Below are 12,715 nucleotides of genomic sequence, written 5' to 3'. Positions count from 1 at the left end.
GTGAAGTCTTTGCCAACTTCAATCTTTTCTCCATTTATCATGATGCTGCTTATAAGTCCAGTTGTGAGGATTTTTGTTTTCTTTATATTGAGATGTAATCCATACTGTACATTGTATTCTTCAGTCTTCATCAGTAATTGCTTCAAGTCATCCTCATTTTCAGCAGGCAAAGTTGTGTCATCTGCATATCACAGGTTGTTAATAATTCTTACATTTCTGAGGTCATGTTCATATTCATATAGACCAGCTTCTCAGATTACTTGCTCAGCATACAGATTAAATAAATATAGTGAAAGGATACAACCCTTACACACTCCTTTCTTGATTTTAAGCAATGTAATATTCTCTTGTTCTCTTTGAATGACAGCTTCCTGGTCTATGTACAGGTTCCTCATGAGTACAATTAAGAGTTTTGGAATTCCCATTCTTCTCAGGGTTACCCATAATTTGTTATGATCCACACAATCAAATGCTTTTGCATAGTCAATACAACATAAGTAAACATCTTTCTGATATTCATTGATTTGATCCAAGATCCATCTGACATCAACGATGATATCCCTTGTCCACATCCTCTTCTGAATCGAGTTTGCATTTCTGGAAGTTTTCTGTCAATATGCTGCAACGTTTTTGAATTATCTTCAGTAAGATTTTACTTGTGTGCAATATTAATGACATTCGATAATTTCTGTGTCCTGTGTGATCACCTTTCTTTGGAAGGGGTACAAATATGGATCTTTTCCAGTCAGTTGGCCAAGTAGCTGTCTTCTAAATCTCTTGGCATAGCCAAGTGACTGCCTCCAGTGAGGCATCCATTTGTTGAAACATCTCAATGGGTATTTCGTCAATCCCTGGTGCCTTGTTGTTCACCAATTCCTTCAATGCAGCTTTGACTTTTTCCTTCAATACCTTTGATTCTTGATCATATGTCACCTTTTGAAATGGATGATGATTGACCAGGTCTTTTGGTACAATTATTCTGTCTATTCCTTCCATCTTCTTTCGACGCTTCCTGCTTCATTCAATATTTTGTCCATGGAATCTTTCAATATTGCAACTCGAGGCTTAATTTTTTTCCTCAGTTCTTTCACTTGAGAAATGGCAAACATGTTCTTCCCTTTTGGTTTTCTAAGTCCAGGTATTTGCACATTTCATTATAGTAATTGGCTTTGTCTGCTCAGGCTGCTCTTTGAAATCTTCTGTTCAGCTCTTTTATCTTGTTAGTTCTTCCATTTGGTTTAGCTACTCTCCACTCAAGCATAATTTTCAGAGTCTCTTCTGACATCCATTTTTGTCTTTTTTTTCCTTTCTTGTCTGTTTAATGACCCCATGATTTCTTCGTGGATGATGTTCTTGATGTCATCCCATAATTTTTCTGGTTTTCAGTCATTGGTGTTCAATGCATCAAATCTATTCTTTAGATGGTCTCTAAATTCAGGAGTGACATAATGCCTAAGGCACTTGACTGCTAACCAGAGGGCTGGAGGTTCAAACCCACCAGCCTCTCCCTGGAAGGAAGGTTGGGCAATCTACTTCCATAGTGATACTGCCTCAGAAACCCAAGGAGGGGTCTCTATGAGTCAGATGCAACTCCATGGCAATAGTTGCATTGCATATTGCAAATTTGGGAGGGGAATATTCAGTATCATGTTTTGGTTCTCATGGACTTGTTTTAATTGTCTTCAAGTTGAACTTGCATGTGAGCAGTTGATGATCTATTCCACAGTAAGCTTCTGGCCTGGTTTTGACTGAAGATAATATTGAGCTTTTCCATTGCCTCTTGCCAAAGATGTAGTGAATCTGATTCCTGTATATTCCATCTGGTGAAGTCCATGTGAATAGTCGCCGTTTGCATTGTTGAAAAAGGTATTTGCAATGAATAAGTCAGTCTTGGAAAATTCTATGATGTAGTCTCCAGCATTATTTCTGTCACCAAGGCCAAATTGTCCAACTACTGGTAATTCTTCTTTGTTTCCAACTTTTGCATTCCAGGCACCAGTGATACTTAACACATCTTGATTGCATGTTCAGTCAATTTCAGACTGCAGAAGTTGATAAAACTCTTCAGTTTCCTCATGTTTTGCTTTGGTGGTTGGTGCGTAAATTTGAATAATAGTTGTATTAACTAGTCTTCCTTGTAGGTGTATGGATATTATCCTATTACTAACAGCATTGTACTTCAGGACAGATCTTGAAACATCGTTTGTGATGAATGCCATGCCATTCCTCTTCAATTTGTCATTCCTGGCATAGTAGATCAAATGGTTGTCTGATTGCCAATGGCCAAAACTGGTCCATTTCAGCTCACTAATGCTGAGGATGTCAATCTTTATGTGTTCCATTTCATTTTTGACAACTTCCAATTTTCCTAGATTCATACTTCGTACATTCCATGTTCTGATTAATTAATGGATGTTCACAGGTGTTTCTCCTCAATTTGAGTTGTGCCATGTCAGCACATGGAGGTCCCAAAAGCTTTACTTTATGCATATCTCTAAGATTGGTTCTACTCTGATGAGGCAGCTCTTTCCCACCTAAGGGGCTATTCTTCCTGCACTGTATCATACAATATCTCAGGGCTATTCATAAAGTTGCCCTGTAATGTATCAAAGTGTTTCTCTGCTATTCATAAAGTTTGCCCTGGCCAGTTCTTTGAGAAGTGAATGGTCTCTTCCTTCTTCCTAGTCTGTCTCATTCTGTAAACTGCATTGAAACCTGTGCACCATGTGCAATCCTGCTGTTGTTTGAAACACCTGTGGCGCTGCCTCAAACTTTGCAGCAACACATAAGCCACCACAGTATGACAAACTGACAGACAAGTTTGTCTTCCTTAGCTGTTTGAAACTTCTCTGCCCTCCCCTTACCTGGATCCTATGGCTCTGTGTTCCTCTCAGTTTTAAATAGGTGTTCACAATTTTCCTTTATTTTAAATTTCTGTTCTTACAAAACATTATATTTTAATATTAATATCAGAGAAAAATAGAACCATGAAATATTTAAATATTCATATGGAAACTGTTACTTTGATTTTTTTCTATTTTACTATGGTTCTCCCATCTGAAAAGTTGTCAGGGGAAGACAAGTGACATTTTCTTGCTCCCTATGTTAACATTATGCCTACATGAAACCTATGCTCTTGCCATATGGAATTATGTGAGTTTCTCAAATTGGCATGCCCTTAATCTGAATCTTGACCTTCTGCTATTATTCACCTGTGTGTCTGCTCCTCTTTTTTTCAAGGCTCAGACCAGATACCACCTTCAGACACCTTTCTTTGATGCCATGCCCTCCCAAGCCTGTAAGAAGACAATCTCAGAAGAGAAGAAGGAGAATGAAATTACTTCCTCATAATCCTTGTTCCCTATGTCTCACCTTCTGTGGAACCATAGCAGCATGGTGCTTTGAACCACATAGGACATGCAAACTTTTAAGCTATATCAGATTTGATGGAAATTGCATATCTAAAAATGACAAGAAAGTTATGGAATCAAAAAGGAAAGATTTGACATACCCTGCTTGAAAGAATGGATTGACAATCATACAATGGTTTCCTGTTTCTGTCCCAATGAGATGAGAGTCATCAAAAACCAGGTGCAGGTCATACAGTGAAAGCAGTTGTATTTGATGTGTATTCAGGAGAAACCTTAGAGTATATGTGATGTGTATTCTCAGATTAGTCGTGAGGTGCTGATACAGGACTGCAACTTCAGGTACTTGTCCCTTGAAGCTTTTGGGCATTCAAGTCCAGAGACACTCAAAATCATTTGTTGAATGATAGCTTTCCCAGAACAAACATGTTTATTCAACAACACCACTTGTCAAATAATGCCTTTTTCCTTCCAATCCAAAGACCATATTATCAATATTATAAATGCAACCAAATATGTTCCTTAGCTCTGCACTATGCAACACACAACACACTCTACATCATAAGATGTTTTCATAAAATACCTTCTCTCTCAATCACGCAGCATGTTTTTTGCTTTTATTTGAAAGTGAACATACCAGGACATTAGTTAACTAACTTAACTAGGGGCATAAATGTAACTTTAGGTTTGAAAAGCTCTTAAGTGAGGGTCAGTGTCTCTGAGAAGCTTAACCGGAACATTTCAATGAATCTGAAGTCAGAACAGGGCCATTAGTCAGAACAGGGTTTCATATATGCTGTGGTGCTGTGGTGTGGTGCTTTAAACTGTCTTTTCTCCACAAGAGAGTTCATATTCCAGGGACAGGAATACTCATGCATGGTATATTTTTCTGCCCTCTGGGTCTCTTCTGGCAATATCTTTTGCTAGATTATCTTTATACCTCTCCATTCCCTAAGCTCCTTCAACAGAGATTCACTAGGTTAAATCCAGTACCAGAAAGAGTGGTCATTTGGCTACAAAATACTTCCTCCCTTTCAAGGGGCTCAGACATTCCCAGTTTTTCCATATACTCGAGTCCTGCACTGTGACCCATATTCCTTAGAGAAGTTGTAGCCATACTCATGTCTGCAGGGAGCTGGGCTCAATTCAGAGTGATCTGTCCACTGGCTGCTCTGTTAGTGACAGGAGCATGCACTTCCCTGCAGCGCCTCAGTGGGGCTGCTGCTGTCACACAAAGCCTGGTGGGCAGAAACTCAGAACAGGAGACCCATTGCCAGGATAACATTTCTTGAGCGTAGTACAGAGTGTGAAGAATAATTATTCTCATAGAGAATACTTGCTGGGGGAGGAAAAAAAAAAAAAGATAAATAATTGACCCATTGGACTTTAATGCAATAAATAGGGGAAAAAAAGATTTCAAATGTTCCTGTAGCATGGCTGTTTATCCTGACCCAAGAGGAAACTGTTTTGTGGCTGGGCTGAAGCTGCCCACTCCACTGCCAGGGAGGCTGGAGCAGTCTGCATTCTAACCACATCATTCTGGAAAGATCTTTTTTTGTTCCTTCTTTGTTTCCATTACTCAATATTTCTGAAAATGGCATAGAATAACAGGCCACGCCTGGGGCTAGGAGAAAGGACAGTTGGGTTGAGTTTTGTTGAGTTTAATTAACTCAGAGTAATGTCCCCAAGACTTCAAATGCCTCATTACTAAACTGTACATAATGCTAGTATCTGCCCAACTATACTCAGAGAGTTGGGGGTTAGAAATAAATAAAATGAAACACAAACCAAATTAGAAGAAAAAAAAAATTGCTATGATTAGAATCAGGCTCTGTTTCAAAAATTATATTTAGGGGTTTTAAACTTGCATAGGATAAAAAGGAATGTGAAAACTGACATAACTAAAGAATGATAAAGACAAATAATCTCAGAAAGAAAAGGAGAGGGGAGCTGAGGTTGAACTATTTCCATACTGCCTGAACTATATTTTATTTTCTGATTTTATAAATGAAGCTAAAAATTCAAGATGAGAAATGACTTGAAACTCTTTTTTTCTTATTGTTTTAGTTTGAAGAACAAACCAGACATTTCTGAAATGATACTTATGTATTTTCCTGTTTCAATGTCACTGTGATTCACAACTGATTACCAGATTTTTTAATCATGAAAAACAAACAAACAAACAAAAACACTCCCATCAAGTTGATTCTGACTCATAGCGACCCTCTAGGACAGGGTAGAATAGAACTACCCCACAGGGTTTCCAAAGCTATAAATCTTTACAGAAGCTGACTGCCTCATCTTTCTCTCATGGAGTGGCTGGTGAGTTTGAACCACTGACATTTTGGTTAGCAACCAAATGTTTTAACCACCAGGACACTAGAACTCCTTTTATAATCACTGTAGATTCTTTTTCTTTAGAGTTATCAGTTTAAGAAAAAAAGTTTAAGTCACAGATAGCTGAAAAATTTACCTATTAAAAGAATTAAAGTTCAATTCAAGTTAAAAAAGAAATATACTGTAGTTCTAGATAAGGCAACTTCATTTGCAAAATTGTATTGATAAATCTTTTTGTTTATAAAATATCATTAACTTCAGAGATTTCTCCTTTTAGCCAAAAAGGCAAAATGATTTCTCTGAGAAATATTACAATCATTAGAGTTTCTACTACACATATAATTTACCAGAATAAGATTTTACTCAAACTAAAATTATTAATGATTAAACAACTGGACTTAGATTAAAATAGCTAAATGACTGTTTTATTGATAATATTGAAAACAAAACTTAAAATTTACATACCTAGTAAGAATTCAATTCAGCAATGAAAGACGTATTACATTTTGATAAACACAAGTTGATTTCTGTATTCTTTTAAATTATGATAATTAAAGCTACTTTCTTCTGAAAAATATGTTTCCATGCATATCTCATTTGTTACTATAATATCCCTGTAAAGGACAGATGCAACAATCTTCAATTTACAGGTGAGGAGATTGTGGCCCAAATGGTCACATTTGCCTGAAGTTAAGTTGGACCACCATAATGACTTCCAGTGAGGCTATGATTTTGATGCTGTATTATTATAAATAATTATAAATAGGAGGGAGATGTGTGTGGAATATACAAGAAAGAGTAATTTTAGCTCAATCCTTGCCTTCCTTCCTCATTCATAAACCTAGACAGTAGGTCATCACTTATGAATCCATACATAATATGGAAGCAAGCCTGACACATTTTGCCATCCACTTTCTAGTGCAATAATGGATATACAATTAACAGCAGAGCTTTCTTGATTGTGAAAAATAATCTAATTCATGTGAAACTTTGAAACTATCTACACTTATGTTTACAGCCTTACTCAAAACATTGTATAAGGTCTATCTCAACTTGGCCAATAGCTAAGAGAAAATAAGATCTTATTCATGGATTGCAAATAGCTTTAAACTCATGCCAGTTCCTAAGATTGGAAGGAACTGACCAGCATCCTGGTTGAGGATTCTGAGGTCAAGTAATGACTCAATGTAAAATTTGATCCATTAGGCATACATACTCTGTGAAGATCCTAGGTTAACTGAGGAGCAACAGGGGTGGGAAGTGGTAATAGCTATCTGAATTAGTTTTAATAAACTATTCCAAAGAATAGTGGTGTAAAACAACAACCACTTAATTAGTTATGATTCTGTAATTTGGGTTGGGTTAAACTGAGCAGTTCTGCAACTCTTGGCTTGGGGTTATTTAACATCCTTCAACCAGTTTCTTGCCTGAGGCTGGATGATTCAAGATAGCCTCACTCTTATGCGTGACAGTTAATTAAAGTTGTCAACTAGAGCTTCTTGCTTCTTCTCCAGTGGTTCTTTAGTTGCATAGTATGGATTATTTTTACATGATAATGGCAGTGTCCCCAAAAGACTAGACCCAATAAATGTACAAAAGACTATCAAGCTTTTGATAGAGTCACATTTGCCAATGCACCATTGGCCAAGGAAAGTTACATGACTAATCCTAGAGTCGACATAGAGGGAACTACGCAAAGGCACAAAGGCACACCCAGCACTAAAACCAAAGCCAAGGGTGAAGAAATAGAAGTTTTTTTTACCAACTTCTGCAGTCTGAAATTGACCAAATATGTAATCAAGATGTATTGATAATTACTGGTGATTGGAATGCAAAATTCAGAAACAAAGAAGAAGCATCAGTAGTAGGAAAATACAGCCTTGGTGAAAGAAGTAACACTGAAGACTGCATGATGGATATTTGCAGGACCAACAACTTACTGATTGAAAATTCCTTTTTTCAATAACAGAAACAGTGGGTTACACATGAATAAAATTGATTACATCTGTGGAAAGAGGTGATGGAAACTTCAATACTTTCAGTCAAAACAAGGCCAGGAGCAGACTGTGGAACAGACCATCAATTGCTCACATATAAGATTAAGCTGAAGCTGAAGAAAGTTCAAACAAGTCCATGAGAGCCAAAATATGAGCATGAATATATCTCACCTGAATTTAGAGACTGTCTGAAGAATAGATTTGACACATCAAACATCAGTGACCAAAGGGCAGACGAGTTATGGGATGACATAAAGAACATCATAGATGAAAAAAGGAAAAAGTGATTAAAAAGACAGGAAAGGAAGAGAAGACCAATGGATGTGAGGTTAGATTCTGAAACTTGCTCTTGAATGGAGAGTAGCTGAAGGGAGTGGAAGAAATGATGAAATAAAAAAGCCAAACACAAGATTTCTAAGGATGGCTCTGGAAGACAAAGCAAAGTATAATGATATGTACAAAGATGTGGAATTAGAAAACCAAAGGGAAGAACATGTTCAGCATTTCTCAAGCTGAAAGAATTGAAGAAAAATTCAAGCCTTGAGTTGCAACATTGAAGGATTCTATGGGTAAAATATTGAATTATGAAGGAAGTCTCAAAATAAGATGGAAGGAATATAAAGAGTCATGGTTGGTTGATGTCAACCATTTCAGGAGGTAGTATATGATCAAGAACTGATGGTATTGGAGGAAGAAGTCAAGATGCACTGAAGGAATTGGCAAAAGGTAAACCTCCAGGAAATTATGGAATACCCATTTAGATATTTCAAAAAATAGATCCAATGCTGGAGGCATTCACTCATTTATGCCAAGAAATTTGAAGAGAATTAACTGGCTAACCCACCAGAAGCGATCCACATTTGTGCCCATTCCAAAGAAGGTGATCCAACACAATGTGGATATTATAAAAAATATCATTAATATTACACATAAGTAAACTTTTGCTGAAGATAATTAAAAAAAGGTTGCAGCAGTATATTGACTGTGAGTTGCCAGAAATTTAAGCTGGATGAAGAAGAGTGAGTGAAATGAGGGATATCATTGCTGATGTCAGATGGATCTTGGTTGAAAGCAAAGAATACCAGAAAGATGTTTACCTGTCTTTTATTGACTATGCAAAGGTATTTGACTGTGTGGATCATAACAAATTATGAATAACATTGAGAAGAATGAGAATTCAGAATACTTAATTTTGCTCCTGAGGAACCTGTACGTAGATCAAGAGGCAGTCGTTTGAACAGAACAAGGGAATACTGCATGATTTAAAACCAGGAAAAGTGTACATCAGGTTTATATCCTTTCACCATACTTAATCAACCTATATGCTGAGCAAATAATCTGAGAGCCTGGACTGTATGAAAAAGAATGCAGAATTAGGATTGAAGGAGAACTCATCAACATTTTGTGATATGCAGATGACACAAACTTGTTTGCTGAAAGTGAAGAAGACTTGAAGCACTTTGATGAAGATCAAAGACTACGGTCTTCAGTATAGATTACACTTCAGCATAAAGAAAACAAAAATCCTCACAACTAGACCAATAAGGAGCATCATGATAAATGTAGAGAAGATTGAAGTTACCAGGGATACAATTTTGCTTGGATCCACCATCAATGCCCATGGAAGCAGCAATGAAGAAATCAGAAGATGTATTACACTGAGACAGTCTGCTCCAAAGACCTCTTTAAAGTGTTAAAGAGCAAGGATGTCGCTTTGAAGACTAAGGTGCACCTAACCCAAGTCATGGTATTTTTAATCACCTCATACATGTAAGGAAGACAGAACAACTGATGCATTTGAATTGTGGTGTTGGCAAAGAAAATGGAAAATACCATGGACTGCCCGAAGAATGAATAAATCTCTCTTGGAGAAAGTATATCCAGAATGCTCCTTAGAAGTGAGAATGGCCAGACTTCATCCCACATACTTTGGTCACATTATCAGAAGGGATCAGTCCCTGAAAGAAGGGTATCATTCTTGGTAAAGTAGAGGATCAGCAAAAAATGGTAAGACCCTCAATGAGATGGATTGAAAGATGGGCTCAAGCATAGTAAAGATTGTGAGGATGATGCAGTAATGGGTAGTGTTTCGTTCTGCTGTGTATAGATCAAGAGGCTATGAGTGAAACCAACTTGACACCACCTAACAACAGCAACAACACAAAAGTATAGAATCATTGGAGACGATCACTACAACAATCCTCATAGCATACAATGTAGTTGTTATTCCTGATATTAACAACAACAACTTATTGCCATGGAGTTAATTCTGCCTCAATATAGCAGAGTAGAACTGTGTTCCATGGTGTCTTCTTGGCTGTTATCTTAATGAGAGCAGATTTCCAGGACTTTATGGAAGCAGATATGTGATGCCTCTGGGTCGGTTCAAACCACCAATCTTTCAATTAAGAGCTTCATGTGAACAATTTGTACCACCCTTATTCCTGATACAATGATGGTAGAAATGAAGTCTAGAGGTTTGCAAATCTGGATCCAGTCTTGACTTTAATATAACCTAGATGCATCTTTCAACCTGGGGTTTGAGTTTTCTTCTGGTAAAAGAATACCCTCATTCTTACTCTTGTTTAAGCCATAGCAGTATTTTTCTTTCTTTTCTTTTTTTAAATTTTTATTGTAATTTGGGTGAAAGTTTACAAAGCAATTCCATTTTCCATACAACAGTTCATACACATTTTGCTCCATGACATTGACTACAATTCCCCACAATGCAACAGTTATCTTCTCACTTCTTCCCTGTAGTTATCTCTTCCCTGTGTCCTTCCTCCCATGCACTCTTGCCCCCTAGCTGTCTCCCTGTGCAAACACTGCCCTTTTCACCTTCTCACAGGAGTATTTTTCATGCTATATTTAAAACAACTTTATGAAATAATAAAACTCTTAAATAATGACTCACTTCCTGAACACATTAATTACAAAGTAGTTTACAGCAAATACAAAACAGCAAATGTAAGCTCTGGACTATTAGGAGTTGATGGTTTAATGGGAAGATCAAGATACAGAGAACAATAAAAACAACAATAAAACCTACAACACAGGGAGGCTGACATACATATTTTATAGATAATATGCACAATGAGAGGAGCTCTGGTGGTGTAGTGCTCTGGTGGCTTAGTATCTAATGCATTTGACTGCTAACCATAAGGCTGGTGGTTCAAACCCACCAGCCACTCCTCAGAAGGAAGACTGGGCAATCTATTTCTGTAGATATATCGCCTTGGAAACCCAAGGAGGGGTCTCTATGAGCTGAATCAACTTGAAGGCAGTGAGCTTTTTTTTTTTTTTTTTTTTTTTTAAATGCACAATGAGTACTGTAGGGTTTCAGAAGAAAGAGGGCCTGGAAAGATGCCCCATCTTTCTCCCATGGAGTGGCTGGTGGGTTTGAACCGTGACTTATTGTTAGCAGTCCAATGCTTTAACCACAATGCCACCAGAACTCCTTATAATAGACACACACCCAGAAGCTGAAAAGGGAGGGGGCACTGGGGACGGCAAAAAATGGCAGGAGTCAGGAAAGGGGGTGGCAGACAGGACCCACCCCCAGAGGCAGGAAAGGGAGGGGAGGTGAAGATGTTTCCAACAGCTAAGGGAGACAAACTTGTCTGCCAGTTTGTCATACTGTGGTGGTTTGCGTGTTGCTGTGAGGCTTGAGGATATGCCACAGGTGTTTCAAAAACCAGCAGGGTTGCACATTGTGCACAGGTTTCAATGCAGGTTACAGACCAAGACACACTAGGAAGAAGGAAGAGACCATCCACTTCTCAAAGAATTGACCAGGGAAAACTTTATGAATAGCAGAGAAACACTGTCTGATACATTACTGGGCAACATTATGACTAGCCTGGAAACATTGTCCAATACAGTGGAGGAAGACAAGCCCCTTAGTTTGGAAGGCACTCAAAATACAACTGGGAAAGAGCTGCCTCATCAGAGTAGAACCAACCTTACTGATATGGATAAAGTAGATTTTTCAGAACCTCCATTTGCTGACATGGCATAATTCAAATTGAGGAGAAACAGCTGCAAACATCCATTAATAAATGGAACGTGGAATGTATGAAGTATGAATCTAGGAAAATTGGAAGTTGTCAAAAATGAAATGGAATGCACAAAGATTGATATCCTAGGTATTAGTGAGCTGATATGGACAAGTTTTGGTCATTTGCAATCAGACAACCATATGATCTATTATGCCGGGAATGACAGTTTGAAGAGGAATGGTGTGGCATTCATTATTGCAAAGGATGTTTCAAGATCTGTCCTGAAGTACAATGCTGTCAGAAATAGGATAATATCCATACGCCTACAAGGAAGACCAGTTAATATGACTATTATTCAAATTTACGCACCAACAACCAAAGCCAAAAATGAGGAAATTGAAGATTTTTTATCAACTTCTGCAGTCTGAAATTGACTGAACATGCAATCAAGATGGGTGAGTTATCACTGGTGACTGGAATGCAAAGGTTGGAAACAAAGAAGAATCTCCAGTAGTTGGAAAATTTGGCCTTGTGACAGAAATAATGGTGGAGACTACATGATAGAATTTTGCATGACCAACAAATTATTCATTGCAAATACCTTTTTTCAACAACATAAATGGTGGCTATATATGTGGACTTCGCCAGATGAAGTACACAGGAATCAGAATGACTACATCTGTGGCAAGAGACAATGGAAAAACTCAATATCTTCAGCCAAAACAAGGACAGGAGCTGACAGTGGAACTGCTCATATGCAAGTTCAACTTGAAGTTGAAGACAATCAAAACAAGTCCATGAGAGTCAATATATGGTATTGAATATATGCCTCTTGAATTTAGAGACCATCTAAAGAATAGATTTGATGCATTGAACACCAATGACCAAAAACCAGAAGAATTGTGGGATGACATCAAGAATATCACCCATGAAGAAAAGAAGAGGTCATTAAAAAGAGAAGAAAGGAAGAAAAGACAAAAATGGATGTCAGAAGAGACTCTGAAACTTGCCCTTG

Source organism: Orycteropus afer, unplaced genomic scaffold (assembly GCF_000298275.1).
Source record: "Orycteropus afer afer isolate SDZICR_OR568_19922 unplaced genomic scaffold, OryAfe1.0 scaffold00017, whole genome shotgun sequence".
NCBI classification, from domain to species: domain Eukaryota; kingdom Metazoa; phylum Chordata; class Mammalia; order Tubulidentata; family Orycteropodidae; genus Orycteropus; species Orycteropus afer.
This window is presented reverse-complemented; position numbering follows the sequence as displayed.